Here is an 18,486-nt window from a genome sequence, read left to right on the forward strand (position 1 = left end):
ACCCAAGGTTTTGATACTCATACTACACTTTTGTATATTTATGGGGTAGATCCAAGTACTAGTTGATGCCACTGATATGACATTTGTACAGGGTTGATTTTGGAGATTGGGTGAGCTCTTAGAGTCAGATTTACCCTATTTCCTTTTGATTTATCTATGTTTAGTCTTTCATCTTCGAGAAAGGTTGTATTTGTCTATTCAGCACTCATAGTTCATATGTTGTAGCTCTTGTATCAACATTACCAATTCTTGGTATGGTTGTTGAATATCTATCTATCTATTAGACCTTCATGACTGTATTATTATTACTTAAGTATTTAAACTATTAATTTTTGGCTTTTAGGCCATTTTCACCAAGTTAGCCTATTGCATCTAGCCCCGGGAAATGGTTTGGCTTACTTACCAATGGGATAGAGTAGGTGTCATCATGACAAATTAGAATTAGAGCCTAGGTTTCACCGATATTGTTGTTACAAGGGCAAGTGTCTAGTAGAGTCCCGCGGATCAGAACGATAATGTTCATTTCTTATCTTTGGGAGGGTACAGGACATTCCTAGGAGTTCCTTACTTCTTTCACTAATTTCTTGCTAAGAGTCAGAGTTGGTTTCTAAAAGGATTCCTTCGATTTCACTTTTTTACAAATAGCTAGGACACGTGCTACCGCTACATGAGAGAAGGGTCCTGAGACTGAGCCTAGGGATCCTATCGCTATTTATGGATGACCTAGAGGTTGTGGATAACCTAGAGAAGTGTCCCCAGTCTGGGGCCAGTATAGCGAGCCTTTCCAAGGACATATTCTAACTTTTGAACTAGAGATTATTCCGCCATAGCCTACGGTGGGCCAGGGACCAGCCCAGGCTCCACCAGGATCTATTTCTTCTTTAGTGCTCAGGTATGCTTTGGTTCAGATTTTGGGATTGGTTGGTGGTAAACAATCTGATGGTGCAGAGTCTATAGATTAGTGTGGTACAGAGGCGGAGGCGCAACTTATATTTATGACTCCTAGATTTAAAGTCCCTCCTACACTGGTAGTTTCTCAGCTAGTAGCTTCCCAACCTGCTATGTCTGCTGAGGAGAAAAAGATGTTGGGTGGATTTTTGAGATTGGCTCCGCCTAGATTTTTTGGTGCACCGAGAGAGGATGCATATGAGTTCTTGACTTCTTGTGAGGATAGGTCCTATAATTTGGGCCTAGTTAAGACTTACGATGTGGATTAAACTACTTTTCAGTTATACTTGGCAACTCAACATTGGTAGGGAGGTCATCTTGATTCCAGGACAGGTCGATCTTTCCCTTTGACTTGGACCTAGTTCTCCGAGATCTTCTTGGAGAAGTATAAGACTCATAGTTTTAGAAATCATCTGAGGGACCAGTTCTAAAGGTTGGAGCAGTTCTGCAACAGTTGTGGAGTATGAGGCTCGATTTCATGAGTTGGATAGGCATGCTACTTTTATTCTAACCATTCAGTATTAAAGGTATCGCTTTGTCTTAGAATTGAGATTTCCTCTTCGCATGTCTACACAGAGTTTGGTTGCAGCGGTTAGGTCTTTTGTTAAGGTTCTTGATCATTTTGAGGTAATGTTTTCAGGGAAGGTACCCTTCATGTCATCCATTTCAGTATTAGAGGCAGTCTAGTAGACCCGTTCTGGCCACGCTTAGATTATCGACGGAGGCCAGTCTAGCTCTAATAATTGTCTTAGCTAGAGTCATGGTTGGTCCTTGAAGGGTTCATCTTCTTGCTATTCTAGTCATGGTGATTCCGTCATGTCTCTTGAATCTTTTAGTTTTAGCCCATCACCTGGGGAATTTTATGGTTAGGGAGCTTTTGGTCATTTCTCGAGAGAGTGCCCCAATCGTGGAGAGATTGTTCCGTCAGTTCAGAGTGTTCCAGGTATTAGGACAATTTATTCTCTAGCTATAGATGGTATGCATGATCCTAGGAGTGGTCCCCAGGGTGCTCGTGGAGGTTCTCAGGCAAGTAGGAGAGGAGGTTAGTCAGGAGCCAAGCCAGGTGGAGGGCATGGTCAGTTGTATGCAGTTACCGCTACACCCGAGATAGTCTTTGGATGTTGTTATTACAAGTATGATTTTTGTGTGCCGTTAGTACGCTTTTCTTTGTTTAACCTAAGATCCACTTATTCATATGTGTTTTCTTATTATTCTCCCTAGTTAGAGATATCTTTGGATTCATTATCTATGCCATTAAATGTATCTATTCTCGTAGGTGATTCTTTAGTTATGGATCACGTTTTCAGATCATATACTGTGACTGTTTGAGAGTTTTATACATAGGCTGATCTTATTATGTTAAATATGGTGGATTTTTATGTGATTCTGAGATTAGACTGGTTACTCCACTACCATGTGGTCCTATGATTGTTTTGACAATTTCGTTACCTTAGCCATGCCAGACATACCCCTGATCATGTGGTAGGAAATGTTTAGTCGTGAGACGATAGGATTTTTTTATATTTATGCTAGAAGGCTTATTTTGAGGGGTTACAAGTCATATCTCTCTTATATTCATGATGTTAGTATGGGGAGACCGTCACTTGACTCTATTCCTATAGTTTGCAAGTATCGTGATGCTTTCCTTAACGATCTACCTGGCCCTTCTCCTGCGTGTAGTATTGAGTTTTTTATTAATCTTAAGTCAGGCACCCAACCTATTTCTATGGTACCTTACTATTTGGCTCCTGCCGAGCTTAAGCAGCTAAATTCTTAACCTTAGGATCTTCTTGCTAACTGTTTTATTAGATCGAGTGTGTCTCCCTAGGGAGCTCCTGTGTTTTTTGTGAACAAAAAAAATGTCTCTATACATAGGTATTGTGATTATATATAGTTGAATAAGGTGAAGGTGAATAACTATTATCCTATACCTCACATTAATGATTTATTTAACATGCTTTAGGAAGGAGTGGTGTTCTCTAAGATTGATTTGAGTTTCAGTTACCATCAGTTTAGGATTTGGGCTAAGGATATCCCAAAAACATCTTTTAGGACCCGTTATGGTCATTATGAGTTCCTTGTGATATCTTTTGGATTGACTAATTCCCGAACCATGTTTATGGATTTAATAAAAAACATGTTCAGGCCATATTTGGATTCTTTTGTGATTGTGCTCATTGATGACATCTTTGTGTATTCAAAGAGTAGGGAAGAGCATGTGTAACACTTGAGGATTATGCTCCAAACTTTGAGAGATCACATGTTTTTTGCCAAATTCTATAAGTGTGAGTTTTGGCTTGAGTCAGTGACATTTCTTACGCATGTTGTATCTACAAATGAGATTATGATAGACTTGGCAAAGATTGAGGCTATTCGTGAATGGTCTAGACTACATATTTCACTGAGGTTTGTAACTTCATTAGTTTGGCCAATTAGTGTAGATGCTTCATTTAGAGTTTTACTATTATTGCAACATCAATGACCAAATTAAATCAGAAAGAGGTTCCTTTCCGATGGTATAAGAAGTGTGAGTTGAGCATTTTTAGCTCTTATTTTAGCTCTTCCTGTAGAGGGTGAGGGATTTATTCTGTACTGTGATGCTTCTGGTATTAGTTTGGGTTGTATATTGATTCAGTAGGGTCGTGTTATTGCTTATGTGTTGAGAAAGTTGAAGATGAATGAGCACAACAAACCTATTCATGATTTGAAGTTGGCGGAAGTAGTTTTTGTATTTAATATTTAGACGAATTATCTTTGTGGCATACATCATGAGATTTTCACGGATCATCGTAGTCTCCAGCATCTTATGATCTAGATAGAGCTTAATCTAGGCAGCGTAGATAGTTGTAGTTATCTAAGGATTATGATATCTCTATCATGTATCATTCAGGCATGGTGAATGAGGTAGTAGATGCCTTAAGCCGGAAGGAAGTAAGTATGGGTAGCTTGGCTAGTATTTTATTTTCTAAGAGGTTGCTGGCATGGGACATTCGTTCCTTAGCCTACTTAATGGTATGAATTGATAGTTCAGACCCTAGGAGGATTCTTGCTAGTGTTTAGGCAAGGTCCTCACTCTTTGGGCAAATGCAGGATTGCCAGTTTTAGGATAAGAGATTTGAATCATCCGTGATCAGGTGTTGAGTGGTATTTCCAAGAGGGATACCCTAGATTCTGAGGGAGTCTTGAACTTGAATAGCCGCATTTGTGTTATGAGGGTTGATGACATGATTCAGTCAATTTTGCATGAGACTTACAACTCCATATTTTCTATTCACCTGGGTACAACTAAGATGTATATAGACTTAAGACAACATTATTGGTGGAGTGGTATGAAAATTGATATGGCGGACCTTATATCTTGTTGCCTTTGTTGTTCGCAGGTTAAGGACGAGCATCAATCACCTGGAGGTTTGATTTAGAGATTGCCTATTTTTGAGTGGAAATAGAAGCAATTAACCATGGACTTTGAGTGTAACGCCTCACATACATCCCATAGTTTCAATGGTATTTGGGTCATTGCTGATCAATTGACCAAGTCGACACATTTAATTCCTATTCAGATGTCCTTTATTTCTAAGAGGTTGGCTCATATATATGTTAGTGAGATACTTTATTTGAATAGTGTGACTATATTTATTAATTTAGATCAGAGTTTAGTGTTCACTTCTAGCCTTTGGCGAGCATTTCAGGAAGAGTCGGGCACTCTAGTGGATCTTAGTACAACCTTTCATTCCCAGATCGACAGGTGAAGCGGACTATTCAGATTCTCAAGGATATGTTCCAAGCTTGTGTTATGGATTTTGAGGTCAGTTGGACTAATATTTATCCTTGGAAGAGTTTGCATAAAATAAGAACTACAATTTGAGTATTGAGATTATGCCTTTTGAGGCCTTAAATAGTAGGAGATATCATTCACCGATAAGATGGTTTGAGACTTTTGAGATTACACCCCGTTGTACTTAGTAGCTTTAGGAATCATGTGATAGAGTCAGGGTGATTAAGGATAAGTTGAAGGCAGCTCAGAGTAGGAAGAAAGCTAATGTAGATCCTATACTTCATGCCATAATATTTGGAGTTGTTGATCATGTATTCCTCAGTGTATCGCCCATGAATGGTGCTTTAAGGTTTGGAAGGAAAGACAAGCTCAGCCTCAGATACATTGGACCCTTTGAGATTATTTTCATAGTTGGTGAGGTGGAATATGAGTTAGCGTTACCCACTAATGTTGCTATTGTCTATTTCATTTTCCATGTTTCTATGTTGGAATAATACATTCTCGACCCATCTCATATCCTTAGATGGTACTTAGTTTAGTTGGATGAGTATTTGACCTTTGTGGAGGAGCCTGTGCTCATTCTGGCTAGTGATGTCAGGCAGTTGTACACTAGAGAGATTCCAGTATTTAAGGTTCAGTGGTGGCACTACCCAATATAGGAGGCTGCTTGGGAGATCAAGAAGGAGATGCAAACCCAGTATCCCCACCCGTTTGAGGCTTTAGGTATATCCCAATTCTTTAATTTCATGGACGAATTTTCTTTTTGTAGCGGATATTGTAATTACCCTTCAGGCCATTTTCTTTATTTCTTCTCATTTTCACCGCTTAGAGCTTTCCTATAACTTTCCCAAATCATTTATTACTTGGTGGAACTAATAGTTCAGTTATCGGGCAATTCGTTTGGCTTTTAGAACTAATCCCTTCTTTTAAAGCCTTTGCTGGCTCAAGTTAGCAATCGGGAGAAAAACATTAATCAAACGACCTTGTATTTCAATTTTGACTGTTCCAACAACTCCAGAACATCAATTTTAGGCCGGATACACCTTTAGTTTGGGCCTTGAGACTCCCAAACTCATTTCGGGCTATTGGCATATATTTGAGAAAATGGCTAGTGGGTGTGGGACCTACTTTTCATTGAAATAGCCTTGGATGGAAATTTTGACTGCACCATAGAGTTCAAAACATTGAGTTTGGTAGGGTAGCATATTTCATTTTCGTATTGAAATTTTGGATGAATCTCGAGGGATCGGTAGAGACTCAGAAAAATTCCAAGTCTCCAGCTAGCGCCTGATATCTGGTGTGACTGCTAAAGCGGCCCTTTGGGTGATATATTAGAGGACGCTTTAGTGGCCCATGGGTCTCTTTAGTGGCCCGGCCCATCCAACAAGTACCGTGTTGAACCTTTGGGGTTGCACCATACAATGAGGGAACAGGTCCCTCAAGATCAATTACAAGCAATAGAACTGTAATGCATTTATGAGATGTTAAGAAATTTAAATGTAATGCTAGAAAAGTAAAGACACAAGAATTTTATATGAAAACCCAGAATGGTAAAAACAACGGCTTTCCCTCACAAGCACCTGTAAATCCACTATAATCAACCTCCTTATTAAAGTAAGATTTCAGCCTAACTCAAGGTTTCATTTGCTTATAGCAACTCTACTATAAGCTTATCTTGGTGACTCTGCCAAGGTATCTCAGTACTGACTAACTCTAATTAGCAACAATGCTTAGATAACTCTCCTAAGTAGGTCTCTCCACATAAGAAAAAACTACTCTTATAGCATGAGTATCTTAGTTATAATTCAGCACTTAACAACAATTACAATTTAAGCAGTCATATGGACAAAAACTTGAATTGTATTGAAATGGGCTTTTTCTTCCTTACTTCACACTTTGGATTTCCTAAAAAAACAATTATTGAAGAGGCATATCATTCCTTTTATAGATGGATGATCATTTGGTATGGAATATCATTAGACCACCTGTCCAAGTCGATACAAAATAACACTTGCAAGTTTGTTACACAAGATAATAAACTGTACAGAAAGCGCATGCCAGTTATACTACTCCTTGCACGTCCAGGGACCTGGCCCTTCATAGTTTAGCAGCTCATCATCAAAACTACATATAACAATTTCCCCCTTTTTGTTGATGATAAAAAAAACTATAGAATTTGAATATTAGTGCACATTCATCAAAATTAATCAGAGTGATTACCACATGAAGATGAATGTTCCCCCTATCATCATGTACCTCTATCATGCAACATAAGGACCTGTTCCCTTGTTGTCATTTTGCAGCAAAAATTTCCCCTTGTCATTGTGACTCTCTTCAGGTCTGCATCAGCAATCATTGTGCATATTCAGTATGTGCATTTGCATTTATTCCCCATGTAATTACATCCCTGTTATTGTGCTACCAGATTTCTTCCCCCTTTTGGCATCATTAAAAATGATGAAAAGTAGACCAAGTTGATTTCATGGCCACTGGGGCAATACTAACTTGAAGAATAACATCCATTTCCAATGGATTATATATCACCTTTTGGTGAAAGAGTTCCACTTCAAGTTCCACACACATTCATGATAATAACCTTAGAGATGGGACAAGGTCCCTCTCCTTTCTTGAGTTACTTCTCACATTTGTGCACACTTTATTTGATTCTTCCAAAGTTGTTCCCATATGTGTATACCTATCTTCTGATCATAGCTAATTTTATGGAGACCCACTGATTCACGTGGTAGATTAGATCATTTCGATCAAGCCTAATCTAAGCCTGTTCTTAACAAATTGTTCCTTGTATAGAGCCTTAGTAAAGATATGTTCTATCTGATCCTTAGTCTTACAGAACTTCATACAGATTGCTCCTTTCTCAATATTTTCTCTTAGAAAGTAATGCCTTACATCAATGTGTTTAGTCCTCTTATGCTACATCGAATTCTTGGCCATGTTTAGAGCACTTGTGTTGTCACATATTAGAGGGATAGTATCTGAGGCAATACCAAAGTCTTTTACTTACTGCTTGATCGATAACAGTTGTGCACAACAAGAAGTTGCAACAACATATTCAGCCTCACAGTGGATAAAGGCAACTAAATTTTGCTTCCTTGAACCCCAGGAAATTTTGAATGAGCCTAGAAAATATGCCATTCCCAAGGTGCTTTTATTGTCTATTAAATATCAAGCATAGTTAGCATCAGCATAGCCTACTAAGTTAAAACTATCTCCTGATGGATACTAAAGGACCATCTCCCCCGTACCCTTCAGATACCTAAGAATTCTTTTTCAAGCTTTCATAAGAGGCTCTTTTGGCCATGCTTAAAACCTAGCACATATTTCTACACCAAAAATAATGCCAGGTACGCTTGCAGTAAGATATATCAATGATCCAATAATCCCTCTATACATAGTTTCATTCACTGAAGAACCTAACTCATCATTATCTATTTTTGAGCTAATTCTAATTGGGGTATCAATTTGCTTGTCATCTCCCATGTTATACTTCTTCAGTAGCTCCTTCATATACTTTTCATGGCAGATTATTGTACCTTGAGAAGTTTTTTAATCTAGATACCTAGAAAGAAGCTTAATTCACCCATTATGCTCATCTCAAATTTACTTCCCATTAGCTTAGCAAATTCTTCACAAAGGGATTCAGAAGTTGATCCAAAGATTATGTCATCAACATATATCTGAACAATTAATAGGTTGATACCCCTGGTTTTGAGGAATAGAGTATTGTCTATCTTCCCACTTTTGAAGCCATTTTACAAGAGAAACTTTGAAAGTCTCTCATACCAAGCCCTTGGCGCCTTTTTTAACCTATAAAAAGCTTTGTTCAATTTGAGTATACGATGAGGCAAATCAACATCTTTAAGGCCTGGTAGTTGTTTGACATATACTTCTTTTTTCAAATTTCCATTTAGGAAGGAATTTTTGACATCCATTTGAAATAGTTTGAATCCCATATATGCAGCAAATGCAACAAGAATTCTAATTGATTCTATTCCTGCTACTGGAGCAAAGGTCTCATCATACTCAATTCCTTCCTTATGGTAGTAACATTGAAAAAACAACCTTGGCTTGTTTCGGTTGATAGTTCCATCTTCATCTTCCTTATTTCTATACACCCATTTAGTCCCAATAATTATTCTATCAACAGGACTGGGGACCAGATGGCATACTTTTCTTCTTTCAAATTAATGCAAGTTTTTTGCATTAAATTAATCAAGTCATCATCTTTCAATACCTTTTTTACATTCTTAGGGTTAATTTGAGATAGAAAGGCTAAAAAGGCCATAACATTCATGGATTGAGCTCTTGTTTGGACTCTTATTTGCAAGGGTGTGGTCAGGTTCTCAAGGGGATGAGATGACTTGTGTCTCCAACTTTGCCTTCTGAGATTTTTACCACTAGGACCAGGACCTTGTGAATTATAATTGGTTTCTCCATTTTCTTCTTCTAGTGGGGCTAGAATTTGTGGCTAAGATCCTATATTATCATCCTCATCATCACTCTTATCTTCATCATTGATCCCTGGATCATTCTCTTCATTAATAACATACCTTTGAACAGGAATGAGTTCTTCATCTTCTGAGCTTTCACCATCTCCAGTATTCATTTGTCTTCTTGACTCATTAAATATCACATGAATACTTTTTTAAACACAGAGATTTCTTTTGCTGAACACTCTGTAGGACTATCTAGTTGAGAAGTAGCATACAAACATAACCTTATGACTCTTGGAATCAAATTTTCCCAACTCTCTCTTCCCATTGTTCAATACAAAACACTTTTATCTTAAAAACCTAAAATAGTCTATTATAGGATTTCTATTGAATGCCAACACATGTGGAGTTTTATTTAGAAATGATCTAATTAAACACTTGATAGTCACATAAAAAACAGTATTCACTATTTTAGCCAATAAATTCTTACTATCAATTAGCATAGTCTTTGCAATCTCTATAAGGGTTTTGTTTTTCCTTTCAACAACTCCAATTTGTTGAGGATTTCTGGGAGAAGAAAAGTTGTGACTTATTCCATGCCCAGTAAAGAATTCCTCAAAGTGAGAATTCTCAAATCTAGTCCCATGATCAAACCTAAATTCATCAATTTTGTAATTTAGCCTCACTTGGATTTTCTTGGCAAACGCTACAAGAACCCCTATATTTCATCCGTGATTCATATAAACACTTTCCAACTGAACCTGGAATAGTTATCTAGAATGACCTACTCATATTTCTTCCTAGCTCTATTTTAGACTTTGACGAGTCTCCATAAATCCATGTGAATTATCTCAAGGGGTCTGGAAGTACTTGCTTTTTCAGTTTGAAAAGAAGATCTGGTTTGTGCATCTCAGACTTCGTTGTTTGGAAATTTTAGCTTTGGTAGACTACGGACCAGGTCCCTTGAAATTAGCTTATTTAACAGGGACGAACTGACCTGGCCTAATATTCTGTGCCACAAATTAGCAATCTCACCCAGTGCACTGAAACATATTAATTATCCATCATCCACAGACTCAAGATCAGCTACATACATGTTCTTGATTGTTTGGCCTTAATGATAATCATTCCAGATTTCATGCTTGAAACATTCCATCCATAAGATGAGACTTTTACCTCATTTCACTTGTCACATATTTTGGAAACACTTAGAAGACTGTAGTTTAGCCCATTCACATAATAAACATTCTATTACATTATGAGGTGATTTGTCAATCTTTCCAGCACCTTATTTGTGCCCCTTTTTTCCATTTCCCACTCCTCCCCCTTGAAGTGTCTTGAGAGTGAGAAAACAATCAATACTCCTAGTTATGTGACTAGAACAACCGCTATCCATAAACTAATTCTTGGTTGTTATCCCCCTTTTCTATCATATTATCTTTATTTTCTTCGACAATGCCCATTAGAGAGCTACATGACTTGAGATTATCCTATTCTCATCATGTTTTAGGCACGAGACCACCTCTATTTTCCTTGTCTTTTCAAATTTATTTGAGGAGAATTCCTGTGCATCCAACACCTTCTTTATTTACTGTTGACTACATATTTTTTCTTGTTTTTTTCAGGATTTTGATCTTTTTCTTCCAAGCTGACCAACCCTTTGTATATCTCTAATAATCTTTATTGCTAGAAGTACAACTTCAGTGTCTTCTTCACCTAGGTTAGATTCTAGAGCCTTTAGGATCAACAATATCTTCCCTTTTGCTTCTTTCTTTTTAGCCCTAATTTAGTCATAACAGTCATAATGACTAAAACACTCTAGGAATGAACCATTTAGAGTGAACCTCGTGCTAATACAAATTCATGAACTCTTATGGGTTGAACCCCACATTGAGGGATAGGTCCCTTAGGATCAATTACAAGTAATAAAACTGTAATGCAATTATAAGATATTGAGAAATTACAGAAAATACTGGAAGAGTAAAGGAACAAGATTTTTATGTGGAAACCCAAAATGGTAATAACCAGGGTTAACACTGATAAGCACCTCCAAATCCACTATAATCAACCTTCTACAAGATGACATAATGATGTAGAAGCCGCGTGCTTGTTATACTATACTTCACACATTAAGGGACCTGGTCCCTCATAGTTTAGCTGCTCATTATCAAAAACACAAATAGCATACCACTTTAGCGGCACCTGGGTGCTTTAGAGGCCAGCGCTAAAGTGACCAATGGTACATTTTAGTAGCCTGGCTTGTGAGATGGGTACCGCTTTAGCAGTACCATGCACTTTGGTGGTGAACACTAAAGTGGCCAAGTGCCTGCTTTAGCGGCACCTGCGTTCCTGGGAAGGGTAAAAATACACACTTAACCTGATTCTTCACCATTTTCATCCATTGTCTAGAATCTAAAACCCTAAAAAGTGGGAGTTCTTGGGAGAATCAATTATGGGTGATTGTGGGGCTTTAGCATCTTTAGTTTAGGTGATTTTCCATCAAAATGGAGTAAGACTCCATTATTTTCATAGTTGATTACTTCATATTTTTCTAAAATCATCAAAATCTTGTTAGCTTAATTGTAGCACCATTAAGGCTCAAAATTTACCTATTTTTTAGGGTAAATTTTATTGAGCATTGTTAGACGATGTGTTCGTTTCGAATGTGCAATTTCATAAATGGGTCCTACATGGAATTTTTACGTAATTTTGGAACCAAAGCACAATAGTGCAATATAGGTATCATTTTTCTCCTTTTTGATGAGTAGATTATGATTTTTATAGCACGACACATTGTGAAAGCTTCTCAAAAGGGGATATTGGTGATTTCAAAGATTCTTTGAACTTTTCTTCGACATCAAGGTAGACTAGGTTTACCTTCTTGAAAAATTGAGATATCTCATAGTATGCTTATGATATTCTGGTAGATATGGGGTGGGATTTAGGTATTGGAAGTATGAATGAGAACACTTTTCTTAGTGGGACCAGTTAGGCTATCATGATATCATAAACTTGGATTAGTTAGCATAGTTATTCTTATCATAGGTGAATTGGTATTCATGATATATGTTTAGAATGGAAATAAATTAATTACTCAAGCTAGGTGAAATTGCCTTAGCCATTCATGTTTAGAGTGGGATTGTCCTTAGTTGCTTAAGTTAAGGAAAATTGCATTGTTGCTATTGTTTTATGTAGGATTGCCTAGGTTGTCCATATTTTGAAAGGATTACTATCTTGGGACTCTTTATGGATTAGTTGACATCTAGAGTGAACTTTGATGCCTTATCCTAGTCAGAGGTAAAAGTTTCCTAAATTGGATTTTAGGGATTTGAGTGGGTCTCTCCAACCCACATTTGGCTAAAACTTATGTTAACCTTGTAGAATTAGTTATGCATGACATACTCTTACTAATGATTGGTTTGACACTTGAGGATCTTGAACATATTTATTGAGTATGTTAGTTGGATATTGAAAGGTTGATGCTAATTTTGAGTATTGCTAATCATATTGCTTATGAACATGATTAATAATTTGATTTACAGATATGACTTATGATATGGTTAATATATATATATATGATTAGTGAGATGTCTTCTAGGCATGACTAATGATATGAGTCATAGATAAATAAATGATGATACAACTTACATATGCATGAGTACTATACAATTTCTGAATATGAATAATAATATGGCCTATCAGCATGCTTAATAATATAGAAATCAACGTGATTAATGGCTAATAGATATGATTAATGCCTTATAGATATGAAATGGCTTATAGATATGTTATGGTTTATATATATAGACATGGCTCATAAATATTATTAATGTCTCATGGATATTATATGACTTATAGATATGATATGGCTCATAGATATGATATGGCTTATAGTTATGATATGGCCTATAGATATGATATGGCTCATAGATATGATATGCCTCATAAATATGATATGGTTTATAGTTATGACATGACTCATACATATGATATTTATCATCGATATAATATGAATTATGTATATGATATGGCTCATAGATATGACATAGCTTATAGATTTGATGTGGCTCATAAATATGATATGGCTCATAGATCTGACATGGCTCATAGTTATGATATGGCTAATAGATCCAATATAGCTTATGTATGTGATATGGCTCATAGATATGATATGGATCAAAGCTATGGAATAGCTTATAGATAAGATATGGCTTATGTATATTATATGACTTATAAATATGATAAGGCTTATATATATGATATGGCTTATAGCTATAATTAATGGCTTATAGATATGTTTAATAGCTTATAGAAATATTTATTAAAGTAACTTATAAATATGACTATTGACATAGCTTATGGGCTTGGTTATTTGTATGACTTAATAGATGCAGTATTAGTGTAGTCTATTGGGTTAGTTAATCAGTAAGTATTAGTGATACGGTTTGTTAAAATGATTTATAAATATGAGTATTGGTTTAAGTCCGATAGTTAATAATGATCTCAATAATATGAGCTCTAGTTTAAGTCCAAAAAATGATGATAGTGATGATGTTATTGAGTTTTGGTTCAAGTTTGACATTAGGAATTATATATGAGATATTACATTCAGATTGAATTTTGGTTATGAATGATAATTTGGTGATTTACGGCCATTCAATTGCTTAGTTTCTTAGATTGTAGTCTCAGGCTTATGGGTCCTGCATTGGGTTATTTACTTTTCTACACTTATTAGCTTATTGGGCCCTATCTTGTAGATTTAATGGTATGTTCTTTAGGTTATTATCTCATATGTAGTCACTTATTTATGTATGACAGTATTGGAGTTTATTTCTAGGTTTGACCATTTTTCCTTGACTTAGCTTGTTCTATCTTGTATTTTATCATACTTATATCATGATTTAGCTAAGTTGGCCAATGATTTCTACTGAGTACATATGGTTTTGGTACTCATACTAAAATTCTGTATTTTTTTGTACAGATCCTAGTACTAGTTTCTATCGCTGATACAATATTCGTGCAGGGTTGATTTTGGAGATTGGGTGAGCTCTTGGAGTTGGAGTTACCACTTTAACTTCTATTTATCTATGTCTAGTCTTTCATCTTCGAGACAAATTGTATTTAACTATTCAATGCTTATATTTCGTATGTTGTATCTCTTGTATCAACATTAATGAGCCTTAGGACGGTTGTTGACTTTCTATCTATCTATTAGACCTTTATGACTGTATTATTATTATTTAAGTCTTTAAATTGTTAATTTAAGGTTTTTAGGCCATTTTACACCAAGTTATCCCATTGCATTTAGTTTCGAGCTATGGCTTGACTTACAACTGGAAGTATAGAGTAGGTTCCATCATGACTCGTAAATAGGGTCATGACAATGGCTCATGACAGTCTCTCTATGTAGATGACAAAAATGTAGGAAGAAATTAGGTCTCGCTATATGATGCCTCTTGAAGGATTAAAGAATAATGTTTTTGAATCCATTGATGAGGATGGAGTTGGATGAAGTGGTGATGCAGGAAATTATGAGCTTAGAGATGTGAGGGGGAAATTAGAAGAATGAAAGGGACTACTTTATGAAGGACAATTCTATCCTGACAAAGGCCTTTCTAAGTCAACTTTTAGGAGAATTTTACATTTTTTCGCTTTCATTTACCTAAAGTGAGAGATATATACTTGGACAATGATGACATTTTAAACACCTTAGATTTTTGGCCCTTGGAAATTTCTTGAACTTTGAGCTCACTGCTTTGATTACAACCTGACTACATGAGTTATATAGTGTCATAACGGGTCAGGTGACCCTATTCATGGGCATCGAGTGGATGGTGGTTAGGTTTTCTATCTTGGTTATGACTTGGTGATACAAGTCATTAAGGGTAGTGATTAGTCAATCAGATAAACCATAACCAAATTAGTAACTTAGTGTCTTAACTTTGTTTTGAGTATGAGTGGCTCACTAAGGTCCTTGAGAATAGGTTACGAGTCATAAGGTGAAGTGGTAGGTTATCTAGTGTCTTACCTATTTGGGTACTATGTTGGTTATGACTAGACCTTATGAGTCATTAGGTCAGGTTACGAGTAGGATTATGGAGTCATAAGGTTGATATTGTATGGGTGTCCAACTCACTATCAAGGATATGACTTAGGACTACAAGTCGTATGATATGGAATGAGTCAATGGGTCGACTCGTAACCAAAGGCGATTTTATATAGCTTTTAAGATGAGAGTATTCTGGACATTTTCCACTTTAACTCCCATTGGTACCACAACTTAAAACCTTCCATGGGACTTCATTAACACATTATTCCCAATAAAACACTCTCAAACTCTCTGTTCAAGCTAAGGCTAGGGTTTCAAAGAAAGTGGTCATCTAGGGTTCTAAGGGTGCAATCTCTTCCGAATTCCTTAGTATTTTATGCATGTTACTCCTCCCTCATTGTTATTTTACTTAAAGCACATATTTTAATGTATGGCTTTCATGGTATTATTGTGGTCTTGAAATAAAGGTTGGGGGTCTTTGAATGCTTAATGTCGAATAATGTTTTCCCATGGTTTAATTATAGTTATCTATGATTTAAACATGGTTTTGAACTCGTGGGTGCATGGGTATGGTGGTGGAACTTGATAATGGTAACTTTCTCTAAATTTGTAACTTTTAAAGTAGTTATAACCCTAATCCTGTATTGCAAAACTGTTTAGTGGTTATGAGAAAGGTGGAAATTTGAAGCAGGGGTACGATGGAATCCCCAAACTGCTTGTTCGACTTATTTCTTGAAACTAATGCATGGTATAAATGGTTAAATAGTTGCAGATGGTTTTGAAAACTTTGTGTGGTACATGAGAATGCCCAAGAGATTTTAATAATGTAGTATATGAGGTGCATGGAAATCCCTTAAGTGTTAGCTAATGACATTTCTTGCAAATTATAATCGGTATTACAAAACCACTTAATAATGCCTTCATAAATAACTCCTAGAATTGGTGGTTTGGTTGTGTGCTAAATGTTTTAATATGGTACTTATAGGGGTTGTTATAGCCAGCCGTGAAGGTGTGAGTTCAAAAGACGAACACTGGAAACTCATGTTTTCCAACATCAGGGTTGGTCATGGTGAACGTATGCTTGTGGGGTACATGGGAATCTCCCTAGAATATACTCGTATATATTTATCATGGAAGGCAAAGTGTACACAGGAATCCCCATCCATCTATGATATCTCCAATTCATATGGCTACACACACTAGGGCCCATTCAAGTGGTAACACTGGACCCATGTAGCTCGTTGGTGGATTTATGATAGTAAAGCTATACAATAGAGGTCAAGGTTTTAAAATACATCCTAAACCTTATTCTTTATCTTGGAATAGTTTTTATATATATATATGTATTGCGTATCATTTATGTTAATTAGTTTGACTTGGTTTGGATTATTGTCATTACTTTATCATAATCCCTGAGTTACATGCTAGCGTTCACCATGCTAATCATCTTCAGGCATTGTATACCAACGTGATGTTGGAACTGTCCATACTACCGCTCCTCATGCTTAGTGACATGGTGATTCGGGGACAACTAGTGAGACAAACTAAAGTGGTGAACTTCCATACTCTAGAAGACCCCATTTCATTCAATGGACTTCTTTGTTCTTTGGTTTGATTTTTGGCTATGGTCGAGAGAATGTCCCAACTGTATATCCTTTGATTCTAGTTAAAGGTTTTGTCAGAGTACTATAAGCATGGGTGGTTTCAGTATTAGTGTTAACATTGGTTTGGTATTAGCGTTGGGATTTTTATTAGATGGTTAATTGGTTGAAGCTTTCAGTTTTAATTTTCAACTTACTATCATGTATTTAATTTAATATTATCTTATCTTGATGTATGTTCAAAATTTGCCCGGCATGGGGTGTAGCACGATTAACAGTTTGGGTATTGGGCGTAGTCTCCGGTCCTAGTTGGACTTGAGATACCCGACACGACTAGGACATGGTTTGGGTCATGTTGAATTGGTATCAGAGCCTATGTTCATGGTTAATTGGGTGTCCACAAAGCTGGGTCGAGTAGAGTCTCTTTTAAGTGTGTAGCATGCCACACTCACAAGGAAGAGGCTATGAGACATTTAGGAATATTTCTCTTTCTTGTGTTCTATTTTTATGATATAAAGTCTAAGGTCTTGGATCTTTCTAATTACTATTTGTTTGCCTTTAAAAGCATGCCTCCGAGAAGATCTGATGTCCATGAGAACCCTTCTTTACTAACTAAGGATAATAGAAATGGAGCTCATCCGACCCTAAGGGTTTTAGACTAGGTCTAGGGCCACTGTCTCTGATGGTTCTAATAGAGCTCTATTGGCTTCTCCTATCCCTCCTCAGACACCTCAAGCTCTATTGCCCACTCAATTGCTTGCCTCTCAAATAGAGCATGTAGATTATGTTGCTCCATCATTTGTGGTCACTAGAGTTGGCCAATTTATAAGGTTGAATCATCCTCTATTTACTAGTATAAAAGTTGAGGAGGATCCTCAGGGCTTTATAGATGAAATGGACAAGATTTTTCTGGTGATGCATGTTACTAAAGTGAAAGGTGTGGAGTTTTTAGCCTACCATTTAAAAGATGTAGCTTATTAGTGGTATGAAGAGTGGCAGCAGCTCAGAGGTGTAGATGTTGAGTCTGCATTATCGGAAGACTTTTTTTAAGCTTTTCTTAACCGCTTCTTTCCTCAAGAGTAGAGAGAGGCAAAGGCGGAAGAGTTTGTTAACCTGAAGTAAGGCAAGATGTAAGTCAAGGAATGTGCCATTATGTTTCACCAGTTATCTTGGTATGCTCTGGAATTGGTTTCTAGCATAAGGGATAGAATGAGGAAGTTCTCTTTTGGGTTATCTCGATACTTGATTTTTAAGAGTAAGGCTGCCTTGTTGAATAAGGACATTGATATTTCCAGACTGGTTGTATATATACAACTATTAGAGAAAGAGAAGAGAAAGAAGGTTGAAATTGGGGAAAGGTAGAGCTAGAATTTCTAGTATTCAAAAAAATGGAGAGGTCAATGGTAGAGTAGCATGATGGTGAAAAGTGGTCCAAAAATAGTAGGGCAATTCTGGGTCCTACTCGACGGCTAGTTCTCCCCACCCAAAGCCATCTGGTGACAAATAGTTTTAGGGTCACGATGGTTCTAGGGCACAAGGTGCGCTATCTCATGATAGTAGAGTCCAATTAGCTCTATTATACCCTCCTTCCAGATTTTGTGGTTAATTACATCAGAGTTTCTGTGATGAGGGAAGGGACAAGAGCTTCAACAATGGACAACT

This window comes from Capsicum annuum, chromosome 7 (assembly GCF_002878395.1).
Source record: "Capsicum annuum cultivar UCD-10X-F1 chromosome 7, UCD10Xv1.1, whole genome shotgun sequence".
In the NCBI taxonomy this organism is placed as follows: Eukaryota; Viridiplantae; Streptophyta; class Magnoliopsida; order Solanales; family Solanaceae; genus Capsicum; species Capsicum annuum.